Source organism: Globicephala melas, chromosome 13 (genome assembly GCF_963455315.2).
Source record: "Globicephala melas chromosome 13, mGloMel1.2, whole genome shotgun sequence".
In the NCBI taxonomy this organism is placed as follows: Eukaryota; Metazoa; Chordata; class Mammalia; order Artiodactyla; family Delphinidae; genus Globicephala; species Globicephala melas.
In genome coordinates this window covers 20524571-20546734 of record NC_083326.1, presented here as the reverse complement: position 1 = coordinate 20546734, position 22164 = coordinate 20524571, and the positions used below count along the sequence as shown (strand labels likewise).

The following is a 22164-nucleotide window of genomic DNA, read 5'->3' as shown; positions in this document are numbered from 1 at the left end:
ACATTTAATTCAGAGAGAAACTAACTACTATCGTTTTTATGTATTGTGTTTGGTTGAGCAATAGGATAGCAGTGACATATAAATATGACTATTTTAAGTGGTGAAGCAGCTCGTCATACTTGATGGGATTTCACAGTGACATTTGTGGACTCTGAAACAACTGGTGACAGGATGGCCCTTTGCTAAGGGCATGTGCTAATTATATATTCTCAAGAGGCAAGGACAACCAAAACATCATGCCCAATACTGAATAAATCATTGTTACACCCTCTACTATCAATTTTGAAACTACTTTTTGTTGCCGTTGTAGAGAAACTGTCTAAAGGCTAAGATTGGTTAGAGGTAGTTTCATAATGGAAAATTGATCATGTTCTTGCAAAGAAAGTAACTCTCTTAATAAATATATTACTTTTTGAGTACAAGGCCTGTTGCTTTTTTTTTCATGAAACATTCTTGGTGAGATGTTCTTCCCATCATCCTTTTCTGGTTGTCTTTTCCTCTTCTTTTTTTAAAATGAGGTCTCAAATTAAATATCACCCAGAGAGATTAGATCCCCTCCTCACTGCTATGTTCTATGTTCTAACAGAGTATTCTGTTTTTTTTCCTTGCTGTATTACTTGCAATTACAAATTATTTTACTAATCATAAATTAATGACCCCCACACACTGAAGCGCAAGGAGAACAAGAACCATCTCTGTTTTGTCCTTTCTTCTCCCCAGACCCTTGGGAGTTGCCTGAAAACCTATCAGGTGTTCAATACATATTTACTGAAAAACTAAATGAATGAAATACTTTCAGAATAGTTTTCTATTTTAAAACTGATTACTTTGTAAAGCAGTTTAGTAGTTTGGTTCTTAATTTGTTAATCTAGCTATTTCTATAACTAACTACTATACTCAGCACAAGATTTCATTTTTTTCCAAACGATGCTGTATCTCTTGTTCTCTGTTGAGTACTCTTTATCAGGACTCTACTGCTACCTGATGGTGATACAATGAAATACAGGCAGAAGTTCTGGGTAGGGGGGCTTGGCCCACAATAATCTCTCTAGAGAATTTACCAATTCTGCTTCAATGAATCAGCAAGGCATTACAGCACATCTAAATCTATGCATTTTAGTTAACTGAATACAACATGTGAACTTTTATAGAGATTTACTAAGTCACTGCTGTTGATATTAATGATTTGATCCACATATGATTAAGGTAAAGCTTACAAATTAAATGTATGAAAAAAGACATCCTTTATTTTGTTTTATGATTTTATAAATAGAAATAAGCTCCTGCAGTAGAAATCAACAGGTTTTGGGGAAGAAATTATTATTTTTTCTACCATGAACAATAATATAGCAACTATTTCCCCAAATGTGGAGTCCATTAAAAGCCTTCCAAAGAGATATCTGTGTCATTCATTTTTGTAACCAATCCAAACCTCATATAGTACATTTCACATAGTAGGCACCTAACAATGACAACAAAAATCGTTGAATAAATGCTCAAGGCCAGTTGACAGAACTGATTTCCTTCTTAGTTTATACATATTGTATTAGGCAGGCAACTGCTCCATGTGCCCAATTCACTAAGAAGTTTAAAGTACTATGTTTACGCAAGGTAAAATAAAACCAGTTGTCAGGCAAGTCAAGTTTTTTTTTTTTCCTCTCCTTTTAATCATCCCATAGGAAAGATTTAGAATAATGAAAGCAGTAACAATTGTTTTTTTCAATGCACAGTGTGGTAATTCTGTGAACAAAATTGAAATCCGACATTGTTGACTTTTAAGATTACTGGTAGTCAGAGGGGAAAAGACAATATGTAACATGTCTCCCTACCTGACTTATGCTTCTAGTTCCTGTAAAATGTCAAATTGAAGGTGACAAGGAGAAATCTTTCTACTTCAAAATGTAACAAGAAAAGTCTCAGCCATGTGGCCCACAAAGATGTGCAGGACATCATTTTTACTGACAGCAAAACAGACTTTTTTCCCACAGAGGCAAATCCAAACAAACCTCTTGCATTTTTATTACATTTACTTTCAAAAAGTCAAACTTACTGTTAATATCCTTTTGGGATATAGCTGTTATTCTGTATTAACATATATATGAGATATTTGCCTAGATATAGGAACCCATCTAACACTGATTTAATAGACTGTGAGGAAAGAGTAGTTCTACTACTTTGGCAAATAATTTTTTTCAAGGTGGTTTAGAATATATTCTTCCTAACATATATTGTTTATTATGTATCCCCACTCCCCCAAAAGAATAAAAGAATCACTTGGTATGTGTTAAGCTTTGTATAAATGTGTGGCAAAATATAATGTAATATGATGAAGTTCCTGCCTTTAAGAAGCTAACTTTCTGTTTAAAGAGAAATGCCATCACAAGGCCAGTAATATTCTTTTTTTAAAAAATAGATTTATTTATTTGTTTGTTTATTTTTGGCTGTGTTGGATCTTTGTTGCTGCGTGTGGGCTTTCTCTAGTTGCAGCGAGTGAGAGCTGCTACTCTTTGTTGTGGTGTGCCGGCTTCTCATTGCGGTGGCTTCTCTTGTTGAGGAGCATGGGCTCTAGAGCACAGGCTCAATAAGGAATACATTCTTAAACAGGAGCATATGTGAGCACTGGGGAAGGGTACTAACATCCATGGTGTGTGAAGGAAAGCTTCCCGCAGGAAGAGATGCTAGATTTACAGAGTGATCATAAGCTTTGCCGGCATAGCAACTCCCTAAATAAATTATCCCTTAGGAATCTTTTCATTATTTTTTAATTATTGTTTATTGATTGATCAACTGTATTCTGACAACCTAATTGGCTATATTATAAACTAGCAGGAAATTTGAACACCTTTGTTGTACAGAAGATTTGAGGGGTTGGCTTTTGTTTGTTTTGTTTTGAAAAAGATCTATTTCGCTATTGAAAAAAAAGGCCAGCCATCTAGTTAACAAGATACTTTAAGCTAATCTGACTTTTATTTGTTCGATTTCCATATTGAATCTGACATTTTGGAGAGTATATGTATATATTCCCTCTTTCAAATAAGCTAGACCTTTTCCAAAGAATGGTTTGCATAATAAGATAAACGATTTCTAGATCACAAAATCTAGTCTTACATCTAACTTATGGGATGGGAAAGTACAAGCACACCATGTATCAATTCCTACTATACAATTAGATGTAGAAGCAATGACTCTCATATTGGCTTCCTTTCCCCATTATGACACCTGCCAAACCCTAGCAAACTGAATATGAGTGATCTCACTTTTAGCAGGTTCAGGTGGGATGAAGACTCGTACCTGTTTCCATCAAAGCCATAAGAGTTTTAGTTCTTCCCCTCTCCTAAGTCCCCCAGCTTAGGGGAATGACTGTATATGGCCTTCAGTCTCTCACGGGCACAGAGAGGCCCTGGACTCACCTTCAATCATCTTTCCTCAGAAAGCAGCTGAGGCAGGAGTGCAGCAGGAGGGACGTGTGACTGGGCACAGAGTGCAGCTCTGTCCAGTGAGTAACCTGGTGGCTGCTTGCAGCTCAGCCAGCGACATTCTAATATATTTACTGCTTCAAAATCCACATACTGGATGGGGGGACGGTAACGTCATCATTCTGGACACCGTGTATTTCACCTCTAGGAGCCCCTCGACTCAACAGTCACAGCCAAAGACACAGCGCTTTCCTCTAGGACCCTGGGGTTTGCTCCCTTTTGCTATCCTGAGTTTGGGAAGCGCACAGGAACATACGAACTTGAAACATCTGCTGTCTCATTAGCATGATAATATTTCCTAAAGCCATGCCTGGTTTCAATGTGAGGGCTGGGAAATTTTCCAGAGTGGTCAGGTTTACTGCAAGAATTTATCTGGATTTTTGGGGATTTAATTTTTCCTCGGCCAGTGGGTTGCCTTCATCAGGGCTGTAAGCAATCCGAAACCCTAAAAGCTGGAATACTAGTCAGTAGCCAGTCATGGATGATTTTATATGGGAATTTGCCTGCTTCTGGAAAATCTTCCTGAGAGAGTCAAAGTCACCTTATAGCCCCAGGATTCACTTCAAAAAAATCTGAGACATTTTACTCTAAGGGGCGAATAGATCCAAGGTTGGCTGACAGACAGCAGCAGGGGCTGAGCAATGGTGTATCTGGTGCCAATTCTTCTGTAAAAGGCATTAAGTCCCTCACTCTCTCATCTCTCAATGGAACGAGCCAAAGTTCTAATAATGTGCCTGTTTACTGCCCATAGTGGCTACAAGTTTCTATCAGTTCTCAATGCAGTGTTGGTACTCATCTGTTTAATTTTTTTTTTTTTTCCTGAAATGAGTTAGTACTTTACCTCCTTGTATCAGTTCCGAGAGTACTAGCTGAATGTTAGTACTGTTGTTAGAGCAGTTAAACCTGAGGCTGCCTGAACGATTGGTGAGAAACTACTCTCCCCTCAAAGGGAGTCAGCAACAAGTCAGGCAGTTGTCTTGGAAACTACTTCTTAGTAGGTATCCATTAACAGGAGGACAGTTTGTTACCTGACTGACGATACATTTTACCAACTTTCACGGACTTCCCTCAAATTATGTTAATTAACCCATGAGGTTCTTGCCCGTCCTCTTCCAGAAGTCCACGCTCCTCTCAGCATCCCACCCTCATCACCAAAACTGTTAAAAACTATGAAGGGACAGAGATTCTAGTCTACCTGCAGACGAACACACGACGCTGCTGCAGTTCCATGAAAGTCCTCAGGAGACAAGACACTCCTGGGTCAGAGACAGAGGACTTCATTACTCACACCAACAGTCATACCGAAGTATTAGTATTTTATTGTGCCAGTTCTCAGATTCCCAGAGGGTGGAAGGAAGAGGGCCAGGTGACACCTACACACACAGCGGGGTGTGTTACAGAAAAAGAACCCTGAATCGTTTTTAATGGACATTAAGCCTGACTGCCCTTTGCTCCAGAAGAAGACTATTGTTATTTATTTTACTGGTCAGTAAGCATGGCCACATTTTGCTTCAGGAAAAGACACTACCTTGATGTCCCAAGACTGTCTCATTCCTATCAGTTCAGTACGGTACTGAGCAATGCCTTCTCAATAATGCTACCATGTATCCCCATATTCCTCATTTAAGGTAAACTGTCATGCCTCAAATTCTCTATAAAGGTTGGAGTTTCAGTTGGTCATACTCTCTACCATAGGCCCTCATCTCTTGAGATAACAAATTGTAAGGTGATCTGGTTTCAAAATATCTGCCTTACATGATAGTGACTTAGCAAATGTTATCAGATCCTCTCCGTCTCAAAAAAATGTAAAGTTAAAAATACAAAGAAAGTTTTAGTCAACTGGTAGAAGAAAAAGAAGGAATAAAATACAAAAATACAAATTGTGGCCTTTCTTGTATATTCTTAGCTCTGTCCCAGCTTTTCCATTTAAATACTTCACGTTCTTCTCTTTTACATTTAGAACCATTCAGTTCTTACTCAGTTCCCAATCCCAACACTTTTTTAGCAATATTTGATCAGAAACACCAAAGGTGCTTCTAGCTTCTTCTAGAAGGCAGTTGAGAGGCCATTAGTATTTTTTTTTTTTTAAACATCTTTATTGGGGTATAATTGCTTTACAATGGTGTGTTAGTTTCTGCTTTATAACAAAGTGAATCAGTTATACATATACATATGTTCCCATATCTCTTCCCTCTTGCGTCTCCCTCCCTCCCACCCTCCCTATCCCACCCCTCCAGGCTGTCACAAAGCACCGAGCCAATATCCCTGTGCCACGTGGCTGCTTCCCACTAGCTATCTACCTTACTACGTTTGTTAGTGTGTATATGTCCATGCCTCTCTCTCGCCCCATCACAGCTCACCCTTCCCCCTCCCCATAACCTCAAGTCCGTTCTCTAGGAGGTCTGCGTCTTTATTCCTGCCTTACCCCTAAGTTCTTCATGACATTTTTTTTTTCTTAAATTCCATATATATGTGTTAGCATACGGTATTTGTCTTTTTCTTTCTGACTTACTTCACTGTGTATGACAGACTCTAGGTCTATCCACCTCATTACAAATAGCTCAATTTCGTTTCTTTTTATGGCTGAGTAATATTCCATTGTATATATGTGCCACATCTTCTTTATCCATTCATCCGATGATGGAGGCCATTAGTATTGTATCAGTCTTGTGGTATTATACACAACCAAAGCATTTTGTCACAATATTTTTTCCGAAACCGTAGTTTTCTCTCAAATAGGAATTTTGGAGTATAAAGTGTTCTCTATTCAATTATTCATAAATATATATTCAGTTTTGAACTTTTAATGAGATTGTATCATATAGTTTATATTTTAATGCAAAAATAAAATGGGAACGTTTGCCAGGAGTACTTCAAAAGAAGTAAACTCAATGTACTGAGTAGAATGAGAAAAATATTCCCCCATCTGTTTCATACCTTTATAATAAGGTAGAAACGAATAAGACTGGATAGCAGACCTTGGGAAATATATTGAGGCTGAGATTATCTTAGAAAGATGTATTTGAACTCTGAGTGGAAACTACAATCTGGTGGGACTTCTCCCCTGAGAGAAATGTGTGTTAGCACTGTTACAAAATAGCTTATGGGAAAAACTGAATAATAAGAAAATCATTTATTTAAATGTTGCCCAGGCTACTTATGTGTTTCAACTGTCTTAACAATTGAATACCAGACATGAAGAAGATAGGGAAAATGTCCCTTTGACTTGGGCGTGTGGGCAGAAAGGAGAAAGGATAGCACTATTGTCTTACCTCTAATCTCATTCCCCCAAATCTTACCATGTATGCAGGCATATCCTCTTGGACGGAGCCTGGCCATTTGGGGGTATGATTCTTTTTATTACTTGCCTAATCCTAGTGAAGAATACAGGTTACATTAAAAAAAAATACTGGCTCTGTAGATTATTTACAGCAGCTGCCAAGCTCTCGACTCAAGGCTAAACTCTGTGTTACTGTGAGAAGTGGATGTTAACGTGGGAACAGTTATACCAGAGATTTATTGGGGAAACGCCTGTGAAAGGTGAACAGTAAGGATGGACAGTCAAGGGAAACCTCAGACTACCGCTCCTTGAAAAGAAAGAGGGAAGGAAGCGTCGGTTAGAAAGCTTCAGACCACAGCACAGCTCCTGGACAGTCTCTGCCAGGCCTCTGGGGAGCAACCTGAGCAAAGTTTCCCGATGAAAAAGTCCAATGTTGGGAAGGAGTGTCTCCCACCAATCCCCCTGCCATGATCCATTACTGGCTGGGAAGAGGCCAGGCTCCAACTTTAACTGGAGACCATCAGTCAGCTATGCTCCCAGAAGCAGGTTCTTTGAATGAGATTTGAGTGGAGAACCTTCGTGGCCACCACAACCTACGTCAAGAGCTTTCTCCACCCTGCCCTGCTTATTATATTAGAATTAAGCCTCCATTGTGTGATGTTCTGCCCCTCTCTGCTTCTTGATTTCTTGAGATGCCTTTTCTTTGCTATATCTACAGTGAAACAATATGAATCTTAGTCCCTAATCAACTTCCCTATTAGCTACAGAAATCACTCATATGAAGCACTTTGGGATTTTATAAACTTTACACAGAGCATTTTTTAATGGTCATGAAGAAAGTTTGCTTTTTATAGCAATGTTTATGGGACTTCTTCCTTCCGTAACTGTTTCCTACCTCCCCACTTTTAATCATCTCCCTCCAGGCTGGGACTCTATACTCTCCCACCTCAGTTATCTAGAAAACTGTCTCCTCTCAATGGTACAAACCACAAAAGAACTGACAGATGCTCAAATTCAACCCAAAGCCATTATTAAATTATGCTTCTTAGCAAACACTTTTTTTTCTGAGAGGACCTCTGTCACAACTACTAATATAATATACTATCATTCTCAACCAGAGACATGTAACTTGAGAATTTTAATCATAGTGATCATTTTCACTCTGTAAATTGTGTTCAATAGCATGGCTAATTCAAACTCTTATTCAGAGTTTAGACAGTTTCAGGTCTGAGATGCACATGAAAGCAGAGATAAGTGCATTTTCTGTTGCTCATTTCAGTCTTGAAATATTTATTTTACTAATTAAACTCTAAGACCTGTTACTCTATTCCAAACAGCATACATCCTACTCCTTGATGTGGAATATCTGCTGCTGCTATTGCCGTCTCAAACAAGTAACACACAAAAACTAATAACACGATTCAACAGTCCTGTCAGTGCATCAAGGAGGAGAGCAGTGGTCCTCTCTAGCCATCGGAGATTTGTAAAAACTAAGAGTCCTTGACGGCTCTCGGTTGCCTGGCAACCACCTTGCTATGGAAGGAGTGAACCTGTAGCATATTCATGTCTCAGTTGATCTTTGATACAGAAAATCTCTTTCCTGGATGAAGATTTAGAAATCCATAGTTTTTTTTAATCTAAGTGAATTATGATATAAAGTCATGAAAAATAGAGCTTGTCACCTTTTCCTGTTGCTCTTCTTGGTAGACTGAGGGCTGTTATGTTCCTTCCCCTGGAAAGTCAAAATGAGCAGAGTTAGGATGAGACTGCCAGGCAGAGAAAGAGGAAGTCACATGTCCCTTAGCTGCTTCCTGTTTCCTAAACCATAGGTTCTTATTTTTAAGAGGGGAGAGGGGTCAAAGCGCTTGGTGGTGGAAGAGATCTCTCCAGTCCAGAAAGAAATAAGAACCCGGTAGTCAGAGTACTCCACTGTACTCTTAATATCTCAAAGGTAATAAAATAGGGAAGACCAAATATCCTGGAACATTTAATTTAATAATATACCAATCTTCCTCACCTTACAGTGAGGTTATGTCCCAATAACCCCATTCTAAGCTGAAAATATCATAAGTCAAAAATGCATTTAGGGCTTCCCTGGTGGCGCAGTGGTTGAGAGTCCGCCTGCCGATGCAGGGGACGCGGGTTTGTGCCCCGGTCCGGGAAGATCCCACATGCGGCGGAGCGGCTGCGGCCGTGAGCCATGGCCGCTGAGCCTGTACGTCCGGAGCCTGTGCTCCACAACGGGAGAGGCCACAGCAGTGAGAGGCCCGCGTAACGAAAAAAAAAAAAAATTCATTTAATAAAGTTAACCCACCAAACATAAAAGTTTAGCCTGGCCTATATGAAATGAGCTCAGTACACCTACATTAGCCTACAGTTGGGCAAAATCACCTAACCCAAAGCCTGTTTTATAATAAAGTGTTGAATAGCTCACATAATGTATTGGATACTGTATGGAAAGTGAAAAGCAGAATGGTTGTCTGAGTACAGAATTGTTCAAGTGTCTCAGCTGTTTACCCTGGTGACTGCGCGGCTGACGGAGCTACCACTGCCCAGCAACAGGAGAGAGGATCGAACCGCATATCACTACCCTGGGAAAGGCTCAAAACTCAAATTTTGAAGTAGTTTCTACTGAATGTGTGTCACTTTCCCATCATCTTAAAGTCAAAAGAACTGTAGGCCAAACCACCATCCTAAGTCAAGGAATGTCTGTATTTAAACAATTAAAGGTCACAGTAGAAAATCCACAGTATGTCCTAAAATGGTAACTATTACACAGGTAGCAATTTCTAGATTAATGTTGATGACTTACTCAAAATTCTTTGTTATTGTAAAAGCAACTTTTCTTCCTTCAGTGTCATTATTAACTCCTCATGTGAGCAAATTTACCATTTGCTTAAAAGAACGTTCAATACAATGAACAATTCCCTTAAAATTGAGACCTAAATCAGAAATAGACTTGCTCATATAGTTAATATACATCAGTGCCTTCATTATTTCTACAGATTCACAGTTTTAAAATGGGAAATTGTTTTTAAAAACTTACTAAGAATGATTAAGAGTAAGTCGCGGGTACAGTATTATTTTCTACTTATGATAATAAAATATCTAATGTCACCATGGTTAAATAATATTTGGACATTTAGCAAATATCTGAATGTATTCATGCTGTTCTGAAGTAATCTTTTTCTAGATATATCTCCCCACTGGTCATGGGGTGAGTGCTGAAAAGGCCGTGGCTGAATACTGTTTATCTCCTGGATACATGGATTTATTTTCAGGCATCTGACTCGAAAGAGTGCAATTTATAAATGTCTACCTCACAGACTATTCTCTAATTTAGCAAATCAAACAGAAAATCTTAGTAAATTATCCACCTACTGAAATAAAATCACATATTCTAGATTATGAGCTCTCATCAGCTAAATATATTTCAAGTACCCTAAATCAGAGAGGAAATGTCCATTTCAGGCACTGGAGGAGTGGGCTTGAGGTGGGGACTGTATTTCAAGCAGCACAAGTGGCGTGAACTGGTGAAGAGGGAGTGACGCTCAGGACTCAAAGTGCTGTATTTTGGGGAAAATAAGCATGTCTAGACCACAATTTCAGACAAGAAGCAACCTAAACTATCATGTGGTTCAACTGTCCACTTTGGAGGCAAGGACATTGAGGGAGTCTAGAATTAAGTAAGGAGCCCAAGGCCATTATAGTTAGTTGTTGACAAAAAGGAATACGATTTCTTTGGAGACAGATTATATGTAGAGGCTTTTCCATCATTCTATTTCTTGATCTGCAAATATTTTTCCCTTAAGTTAAGCATGTATTGCTTTTGTATTAAAAATTGTACTGTTGACAATAAAAGTAGTTTTATTTGTTTTATGTATTGAGAAGCTGAGGTGCAGGTTCAGGTATCATAAAGTAACTGGTATTAACTAAAAAGAAATATTCATGATCCAGAGTTATTGCTTGGTGTTCCAGGTGAGAAAACGTCAGAAAAAAATTAAATTATGGGAGTTTGGCAAAACATTAGTAATAAAGAAAAAAATTCATCACTACTTTTAACCTTTTTTTTTTTTGCTTTTAAAATTTTATTTATTTTATTGAAGTATAGTTGATTTACAATGTTGTGTTAGTTTCTGGTGTACAGCAAAGTGATTCGGTTATACATGTGTATGTGTAACTACTTTTAATCTTTGTTTTTTTTTTTTGTTTCTTTTTTTTTTTTTGCGATACACGGGCCTCTCACTGTTGTGGCCTCTCCCGTTGCAGAGCACAGGCTCCGGACGCACAGGCTCAGCAGCCATGGCTCACGGGCCCAGCCGCTCCGCGGCATGTGGGATCTTCCCGGACTGGGGCACGAACCCGTGTACCCTGCATTGGCAGGCAGACTCTCAACCACTGCGCCACCAGGGAAGCCCACTACTTCTAATCTTAATGAGCATATTTTGTCAATAAAATTTGAGGTACAGTAGTTACATAGAATTATACATAATATAATTACGCGTATATGTATATGCACAGTGAACATAATTTCAGGTAAACAGTGTAACAGTTGAAGATAACAATTTGTTTATCTAAGCAATATCATAGATTTTGGTAAACACAACGTTAGAATCTGGCTAATAAACCAATACATCAATAGAAGTTAAATATAACATAAAGCTTTATTCAAGAGTACTTGGATTGGAAGCAAACAGCAGTAGACTTTTACAAAAATCCATATGCACTCAAAGATAGGCTTGTTACTTCATCTTATAGCTGATGTTAATTAAGTGCCAATTACTCTGTTTATTCCCATTTAAACAGAGATTTCATCAAATACTGATTTATGCCACCTGCAGCCTCAATCAGGCACCCTTCTGACTGATTCATAAGAAGTGAGCCAGGAACATAACAAAGGTTAAACATAACCAGCCTCACATAGAAAGGCCACAAGAAACAAATGTGTCCTTAGCTTTATTATTAAAATTAACATTAATGTTTAATCTATTTAACTGATGTCTAATTCATTGAAGTTAATCTAATAAAAGATGTAGCCATGGAAAAGTCTTTAATATACACATCAGAATGATGCAGTCAGTGACACCATCAGTGCTTAAGACTAGGGTCATTCTTAAATTACTCTGATGCTGTATTATTTGAAAGTAGTGATAATTCATGTACACTACTTCTCTCCAGGCACAATTATCTTCTCTCTGTGCACAATTTATCTAGGAGAAATTTTAAAAATTTAGCCTAACACATTCTAATTATTAAGTTATTAAGGTATCAGAAAACAACCTGAAGAACAGATTAGATCTGTTTACATTATCTATATACTAATAAAAAGGTTCTCTATTTCATGGATACTTCCATTATATCAAGAAATATTTACATGTTTTTTAAAAAAGCATTTGTTTGATAAAATATATTTCATTCTTTCTCCCCCAATTTCTTCAAGTCTCCAGAATCTCACTTAACAAGATTTCTCTCACTAACCAGATATAAAATAACACTTGATTCCACCAAAAAGTATTGAATAAGTGTCTGTAGATACGTTAATATCTTTAAATTATCACATGACACTCAGGGGCTTTACTGTAGTATCCTAAAGTTGTTCCAAGGCTTTTGAGAGGAAAACCTGCCATGAATGAAACAGGATGGCAATTCTGTAACTTCATAATTTATGTGAAAACCTGAGTTTGTCAGGTATAACAAAAGTTATGACAAATGGTTCAGTTCAACCTGTGAGGAACTGCCAGGTACCACCTCTCTTGATCTACACTTTTAATTCATTTTATCTTACGAAAGTAATGAGTTGGACTTTGCTCTTTTATATTTTCTACCTGTTTCTGTTTTTTTCTTTTTTTTAAATGAGTCTCTTGGTTATGATTCCTCCCATAAACTAAAGGTGATGCATTTAAAACTTTCCTTTCCATTTCCTGGGAACTCCAGTGTGGGTTTTTCTTTCTAGGATTCCCCGGTTTGGGCAACTTCAGTGTGTGAAAACCTCAAGTTCATGCTTTTGCACAGCAGAAAATCACTGAAATTGTCATACTTTACAATGCCTCACTCAATTTCAGGTACAGGTCTTTTGGGTTTGGGGGCAAGGGCCTGTATGTGTGGAAGTGTGTAGTTACAGTGATATATATTTTTGATAGATGGGGTGAAAGCTTCAACTTTATTAACATTCAGTTTAAAAAGCTTTACACCCATGATATAGTAAGATACAGGAGTGCTGTTTCTTAAAGAAGTTACCTTTTGGGGTTCTTCTATGAAAAGACACAGGTTTCCTTCTCAGAAAGGTTTCTGCTGGGCTTCCCTGATGACGTAGTGGTTAAGAATCTGCCCGCCAATGCAGGCGACACGGGTTTGAGCCCTGGTCCGGGAAGATCCCACATGCTGCGGAGCAACTAAGCCCGTGCGCCACAACTACTGAGCCTGTGCTCTAGAGCACGCGAGCCACAACTACTGAGCCCGTGTGCTACAACTACTGAAGCCCGTGCGCCCAGAGCCTGTGATCCACAATGAGAGAAGCCATTGCAATAAGAAGCCCGCGCAACACAGCGAAGAGCAGCCCCCGCTCGCCTCAACTAGAGAAAGCCCGCACGCAGCAACGAAGGCCCAATGCAGCCAAAAATAAATAAATAAATTTTAAAAAATAAATAAAATAAATAAAATTGTCGTGAAAACAAGAAAGAAAGCAAGCTTCTCTGCTATCTGGAGGGTGTAACAGATGGTGTCCAGGATGTCTTACACGGTGAGCAGATCCATCAGTGGCTCCAAGACCCCAGAGTGGACAGGCGGGATCAGCCAGTGCACAGTGCCCCTAGCTGTGAAGTTAGCCGTCGTCCAGATAGCCTCCTTCTGGCCATTAAACTTTCCACTTTTCAGCAGAGCCGCCAAGGGAGCATCATGCCACAAGCAACCAGCTGCTGGAGGAGCTGGTAGGGTCCCGGCTGCCTCCTCTGGATGGAGGACATGGGCCCTATCCATGCTGCGGGGGCACGCTCAGCATGCCTGTGTCAATGCCACCTGGGTCTGTGGCCTGCTCCAGGGACGATGACCCCTCAGTGTGGAGAGAGGGGGTTAAGACATTGAGTTCTGAGCTGGCCAAGAGCTGGACCAGACTGGGCGGGACCCCTGCGTCCATCACGAGGCTGATGCACTTGCTGCAGCCCTCGCTGAGGTAGGACAGGGCTCAGTGGGTGTCCGAGAGAACCTCGCTGTCCTGGAGGTGCAGGAGGTAGGAGAGGATGGGCCACATCTACTTCACTGCTTTTTCTGAGAGCAGGGGCTCCTGTTTCAGCACGGGTTGGCCAAGGTCCACGTGATGTTCCGTAGCATTGAGACTGGTCTGGTTGATGACACTAGGGCCAGCAGGTGTGGGATGGCATTGCTCCAGATGATGTCTCAACTGTGGGCCGTCACCTGCTCTGTTACCAAGAGCCCCCCCTGCCTGTTCACACACAGTTACGAGAGGAAGGCAAGAGCTCAGTCAAGGGCTGGATGCCCCCGCCCTTCCCCAGTGGCTGGCTAGGGTCTGCTCCCAAGTCCCTGAAGCAAAATGGGTCAGAGCCCAGGCTGCCTCTAGCTATGAACAGTGGTGATGTCTTCAGGAACTCCACCAGCCTGGGAACGAGCCCGGCTTCAACAATCAGTTTTAGAGGAGGGCTCTTTTCCTGGCCCCCTGGGCAGCCGAGAAATATAGGTCTGGATCTGAGGTATTCACACCATTGATTACTCATGAAAGGTGAGGCTGGTCAATTTGGTCAGCTTTTCAGATGCTGGGCTGGGGAAAGGCTGGTGATCTTCCTTCTCTTTAAGGCCTGCCCATTCTTCTCCACCTTCCAGAGCCCTAGGCTGACTGCCATCCTCTGTTGCCCCCTTAGAGATGCATCTTTGCCTGGGCCATAAATTCTCTCAGGCTCTCTTCTGGAGCTTCTGAAGTTGGCATATTGACTAGAAGAAGTAAACCACCTGTCAGGGAGCCACTGTGACTAATGAGATAGAAAGAAAGCAATATTCAAAGCCCAAAGCCAACTTCCAATTCATTAACTGAATAGAACACACAACTTGATATCACCTACAATGTTATTTAACTTTCTTAGGTGTCAGTTCTTTCATCTGTAGATTAGTAGTGATAATACTTGACTTTTCTAAAATCCAAAGCTATTTTGAAAGAAGAAAATTATTAGTATATTAAAAAGTTTTTAAAATGTGTAATTCTCATTAACATTCCTTAGGCAATGCAATGGTTTTTCATTATGATCCTGCCTTCTGTCAGCACAAGTTCTATGACCCAGATATGCTGGGGGTGAATCACCCCAGAAAAGAACAATGTGCACTTATGGTGATATTTCTGAACTTCTCAGAAGTCTGTAAGGTGCTGTGCTTAGGGACTCTATTTACACTTGCATTTATGTGTACACTTTCTCTCATTTCCCATAAAATAGTGACTAAGCACTTCTATTTATGGAGTAAAGTAATACATAAATCTAACAGATAGTATCAATTTTCAAGAAGATTATAATTTACATTGTGAGACTAGACTGGCAGTTATTACACAGCCAAGGATGTACTTCTAAATTAGTGCAACGGATACATTAAGAATTGCTCAGCTACTCTAGGTCAGCAATCACTCCTCCCTGTCTTCTCTAAGAACATCCATGTGTCATAATTCTAAAATAGCTATGATTATGCACCCTACTTGTTACTTGGACATCTGGTTAATATTAAGGGTATTTCAGAGCAAACAGCAGGAGCAAAAGGGAAAGAGTATGCACAGAAAAGTTTGTTAACAATTACAGCAGAAAAGTGGGCACTAGAGCTGAAGAAGAGGAGGAGAATGAATGATGGAAGAGAGTTTTAATTTGTTCTTATTTTTTTATGTTGGGTTCAAGCATGTTTAAAAGAAAATGGACTATAAGTAGATAAACAACAAAGATGAATTACCATAGAATATAAAAAGGAAAGGGATGGGACCCTTTGTACCAGGAAGGGAAAGGAAACCAGTGGGTGAAAAGGAATGTTCATTTAGAGAATTGTTACAGGAAAGTGAGGTCACAATTGATGTGATTTGCAGCGAGGTGGAGAATATCTGAAAGGAGTACATTTGTTTTAAACCTATGCAAATGGAGAATGGGAGAGAGGCTGGTTAGAAAACATAGTAGGTCGTGTGGGAGAATAAAAGGCTAAACTGAATTTGCTGTCTCTTTTTATAGAGGAACTGATTTGTATGATTCAGTAAAACTCAATAGCTATGGAAATATTGAGTAGTTGTATTCATTTAAGGATGATACATGTGGACATTAGGTCATGAGATTTGATATAGGCCATTAATTTAACCTTGGGAAGAAGGAATATGAAGATATAAGAGTCCCTACTGGCAGATGTGGAAGATCTCCAGTAGGGCAAGCCCTTTACAGAAGATTGGGCAGAGTCCTTGCAGACAGCAGTATCAAAGGGGGAGAAACCTGAATAGTGTAGTAGAAAAGCTACTAGGCACTGTAGATTTCAGACAATATTCTATCATGGTAATGAACACATTTTCCTATTGTGTGTAAGCGACATTTTTAATCACTTTTATGTATTCAAAGAATAGACTAAATCAATTATATGGAAAAAAATATGACAACTCTCAGTTGTGCTATGTATTTGATAAAAACTTCTTTGCAAATACTGCTTTAAAAATTAGTTTAAAAATAGATCACAAAGGTTAAAAAACAAGCGGTTATCATATTAAACTAGAAATTAATCTAGTACCACTTTGTAAATTGTAGGCTTTTACACTGAAAATAAAACAAATAGTTTTAAGATTATTTTTAAAGCAATTTCATCACTGATATAAAGTCTTCTGTTTTATTGACATTTAACTTATCCTTTCAAACTGTAAAAATATTTACAAATTCAAAGTTAAAGACATTATTTACTCAGAATAGTCCTTTTCCAACATCATTTCAGGTTTTACAATGAGCCATGGAAAAACAGATCTTGCTTTGTCTCAAAGGGATTTTTCTGACATTAAAAAAAGCTGACATACTTTTATCAGACCCTGTGTCATTTTCCCAAAACAGCTGTTTTAAGAAATATCAACTGAGTTCACATAAATATTTTGCCTTCTAGCTTCGGAAAGTCCCAGGAAGATCTTTCTCTGTCAGTGTGCTTGACTGTGAAAACGTGAACTGGTGCCAGTCTCCAAGGAAAAGAATCAGAGCTGGAATTCTCTGCCCAGCTCTGTGGCAGAGACAAACTACATTCAAGATGGACAGTAATACGATATTCAGTAGGCTAACAACATTTTGCCGTACACACACACAGTGCATCTATCACAACTTAGAGTAGAAATATCTACTGCAACGTTTCTAGATTCTGTTGGTGTCTGCCTTTGGGTATACGTTATCTCTCCACTAACTCTGGATTCTGGATTCTTGATGGTGTTCTACTGCCAAGAAGTTCACTCTCAAATTCCCAAGCCAACCAAAAGAGCAGGTTTCTAAAGCTCCTTAATATACAAAGGAAGCATGTACTTAACGTAAGAAATTAGTTTCTATTACAAAAACTAGAGAAGATGGTCCATGTCACTTAAGTACTCTCTTTCTGAATAATCAGTACAATACAGTCCAACATACCCAATTACTCCAACCAGATTTGTACAGTCTCAGCGGGGCCTTCACAAATACAAAATATTTTGATCTGGTCAGAAGCCAAAATGCAAAAAATGCAAAACAATTTGGGAAACTTGGTTCCAAGAATTCCAGAGGAAGCATTTCTCCAATTACAGAAAACAACTTCTTAAGCTCTTCTTGCTTATTCTTAAAGTGCCAGTAAATTCAACAGTGTTTAAGTCAGAAAATATATCCGCTTTTAATATCAGCAACATTACAAATGAAATATATCTCCTTTTTCCAAAGGAAATAGTGACCCCAATGTTCTCAGTTGGATTTTTTTGTTGTCAGCTAAATGTGCTAAGAAATCAGAGATAATTATAGTCAGTCTAAGGGTGAGTCAATTCACTGCAATTTTATTTAGCATTTATATTTTAAAATCTTTCAATTAGAATGCAAAATATCTATTTTATATGGCATTTATCAAGGAAATAAATACATAATGGACTAACTGACCTCTAATAATTTATCTTTTCTGATTATCTGATACTCAAGATTCTGAGTGTTTCTTCTTTCAGACCTGCATCTCCTTGCTGGGGAAGTAATTTAACACATTATACCCTAATTTATGTAATGTAATGTCAGAAAGCTTCACTGTCACCAAATCTATAAAATCTATAATGATAACTGCAGCAGAGCTGTTGAAGCATCCGTGGTAATTATTACTTTGTCAGAAAATTTTCTGCCAATTTTGATAGGTGAAAGGATTTGACTTTCATGGTGTTATTCTTGGTTTTAAGATGAAGATTTGCTTTATTGATAAAGACACACAGAAACATGTACATGAGTACTGAGTAAAATAAGATTTGGGGAATAGTTGCTGTATTAAAAAAATAAAGACATTTATTTTGATCATGTGTGACTGCCCTTAAAATTTGAGCCAATCTGAGTGAAACAAACTTTTCAGGTGATGTTGGGAGCCCACGTGACAGACATCAGTGACACTCACTTAAAAGGAGGGAGGCATCTTAACTGAAGGCTTCTGCAGTATTATCTGCAGAGGTTGGAAGGCGTATGTTTAAAAAGTTTTATTCCCTCAAAGTAACCGTTTTTGGAATTATTATTCCAGAGAAGCAGGCAATGGGTTGCCTTTTATGCCTACGTAGCATAAATTGCACCAATCCTGACTTCAGCTACCTTACAAATATCGCTGAAATCTGCTTTCAGATACCTCTTATCAGTTCATCATTGCTTAAAATAGGGTGTGACAGTCCCAATTTGATACAGAGTTACTTTTCTCCAGGTTTTGAAATACATGTTGTACAATTATATATTTCTGTATGTATATATCGACATATTGACATCAAAGTCTATATTGTTTTGATAAGTATTTCAACTACAATTTTGTCATACAGAAACTATTTTCTCCAGTTTACACCCGTGGGCATGTTTGGGGTCTGTGCATTTCATAATTGGGAGCCACTGGGCTAGGGCATTAGAGTCTAATGGTTAACATCTTGTTTCTACATACAAAGAGATGAAGGATCATGGAAACATTGGCTACCATATTTATGTCATTAACTGTTATAAAACCATTGAGATACACTTAGTTTTTCCAAAGGAAAATGGTAAGAATTATTTTTGTTTAACCTTACACATTTAAAATCTTGACTCTCTAAATATATTAAATATTAGTCCTCTACCAAGTTTCCTGCTAACAAGTTCTCTAACAAGTTTCCTGTTAGTCTCTGGATTGCTACACAAAGTCCTACTCCTATTATCAATGTTCATTTATCTCACGTGTATAGAGGATCACCTAAGTGTCAAAAAACTGTGTGAGAAAATGTGAAATAAAATGTTGGGCAAAGCAGCCCCAGTCCTTGCTCTCAGGGAACAAATATTTGTCATCCTTTGTTCTCCTTGCTTACGCTTGCCTTTCTTTCCCCATATAGGCAGGTAAATGACCTCCTTCTTCCCTGACCCGCTCCACACAGAAGGCATCTTGGGAATTGAAAAGTCAGAGAGTTTGGTGTGAATTCTTTTGGAGGATGGATTTATGAAAGTTCCTACACACTGAACCACTGCTCCCTACGGAATCTCAGACCTTTTATCTGCCTCTGGAAGTCACACCCTTTTACCAGCCCAGTTTCCATTGCTCCATCCACTTCAACAGGTTTGGCTGTATATGGCTTGGCTCCAAAAATGAACGAACTCTGAGGAATTTACCAGGAGGTGTCCTAGCAACCGTATAAATCAACTGAATTAGATTTGCACTGTTATTATTGCACTGTTATTATGTCCAGTCACATGGCTGGACATTAGATCTCCAGAGCATATTCATCTTGGAGAACTAAAGAGATCTGTACCTTTTGACCACTTTCTCCCCATTTCCCTCCTCCTCCAGACTCTGGCAACCATCATTCTATGCTCTACTTTTATGAGTCTGACTACTTTAGATTCCACATATAACTGAGATCATCCAATATTTGTCTGTCTGCCTTATTTCACTTAGCACAATGCACTCCAGGTTCATCCACGTTGTTGCAAGTGGCAGGATTTCGTTTCTTTTTATGGCTGAGTAATGTTCCACTGTATATCTATATACCGCATTTTCTTTATCCATTCATCTGTCGATGGACACATGTTTCCATGTGTTGGCTATTGTAAATAATTCCGTAATGAACATGAGGGCGCAGGTATCTCTTTGAGATACTTATTTCATTGCCTTTGGATATCCCCAGATATCCCAGAAGTGGGATTGCTGAATCTTATGGTAGCTCTATTTTAAACTTGGCGGGGGGAACCTCCTTACTGTTTTCCATAATGGCTGTACCAATTTACATTTCCACCAACAGTGTAGGAGGGTTCCCTTTTTTCAACATTCTCACCAATACTTATTTTTTATCTTTTTGATGACAGCCATTTTAACAGATGTGAGATGATATCTCAGTGTGGTTTTGATTTGCATTTTCCTGATGATAAGTGATGTTGGTACCTTTTTACATATTTTTGGTCATTTGTATGTGTTCTTTTGAGAACTATCAATTTAGGTCCTTTGCCCATTTTTAAATGTGTTACTAGTTTTTTTGCTTTTCAGTTGTATGAGTTTCTTACATATTTTGGATATTAACCCTTTATCAGATATATGATTTGCAAATATTTTCTCCTATTCTATAGGTTACCCTTCTCTCTGTTGATTGTTTCCTTTGCTGTGCAGACTTTTTAGTTTAATGTATTTTTGCTTTGTTGTCTGTGCTTTCAGTGTCATATCTAAAAATTCCTCACTCAGACCAACATCAAGAAGTTTTATACCATGTTCTCTTCCAGTAGTTGTATAATTTCAGTTCCTATATTTCAGCCTTTAATCCATTTTGAGCTTTTTTATATAGTGTGAGATTAAATAAACCCTTAAGTGTTTCTCCCATAGTGATACATTAGCCCTTTCTTTTTGTTTTCTTTATTTTTTTCCTCACTTGAAGTCATCCATGTGACAATAAATCACTTTTATACTTTTGTTTAAGTTTTTAAAAAAATCTTAGTCAATTATCATGGTTTTGATAATTTGGATATTATTATATCACTCATGCCCAATCCGAGATTCTTACATTTTAGGAAATATGGTTTTGATCAAACTTGGGTAATGACCTCAGGCAGTGACTCACTCTCCCTTTTTTTTTTTTTTTTTTTAGTAAGAATTGTCTTCCTAGTGACCATGTGCAATTTCAGGTTTGCATTCACTCTAGTAAACTGTGTAACAATCCAGATTATAGTTATGACTATTTTTTTCCTGAGTTTTTAAAGAATGTGGTTTTTTTTTTTTTTTTTTTTCCTTTGCGGTACGCGGGCCTCTCACTGCCGTGGCCTCTCCCGTTGCAGAGCACAGGCTCCCGACGCGCAGGCTCAGCGGCCATGGCTCACGGGCCCAGCCGCTCCGCGGCATGTGGGATCCTCCCGGACCGGGGCACGAACCCGCGTCCCCCGCATCAGCAGGCGGACTCTCAACCACTGCGCCACCAGGGAAGCCCAAGAATGTGTTTTTTTAAAATAAGCTCTGAGACAGTTTGACCATAGGATCACACCACAGAGGGTATTGAAAAATGTACAGATTGATTGGAAATGTTTTTAGTTACTGGATAAGATGAATATAGCCCATGGTGTATCATAAATAACTGCCTCTTTCATGTTTTCCAATGATATAGGAGCAAGACTTCCTGCTGTGAGTGAGGTGCTGAGTATTAAGATGGGATCTTCAGAAAAATAATGAGGTTTGGAATAACATATTAGTTATATGTAAGTAAAAGTTGAACACAGACTAGTAAAATTAATAAGGAAGAGGGGCTATAGGGAAAAGAGTAAATAATACTGTAATGAAAAGAGGAAAGGAAGAAGGGTTTATAGACACTCTCTTTATATGTCAGTTACAAATAATATTTGTATGGTGATATATTTAAATAGAATATATACATATTTATCCCATTTAAAAAAATTGAGTAGTTTACAATATTTAACCACATATTAATAGAATATTTGGAATACATGTTTTATATACACATATACATATATATACCTACTTAAATTGTCAAGTAAAAGTGAGCATGATAAAGTGCATTAATATGTACAAAGCACTTTCAAATATTTAAAAATACTCAATTCTCATAATTGTTCTTTTATGGATACAGACTCAGCTTGATGTAAGGATAATGTTTCTAGAACAAAAAGAAAAATATCCCTAAAACTCAGGATTCATGAGGTACTGAATGATAGTAAAATCTTCAAAATCTTCAAATATGAGCTGCATAGTACTAGTAAATGGTATTTTGGA

At 38.4% G+C, this 22164-nt stretch overlaps 1 pseudogene; it reads right to left on the bottom strand.

The window, feature by feature from the left end:
* Positions 1 to 13488: 13488 nt before the first annotated feature.
* Positions 13489 to 14692, bottom strand: LOC115859383 (importin subunit alpha-8-like; annotated as a pseudogene).
* Between the last annotated feature and the right edge of the window lie 7472 nt (positions 14693 to 22164).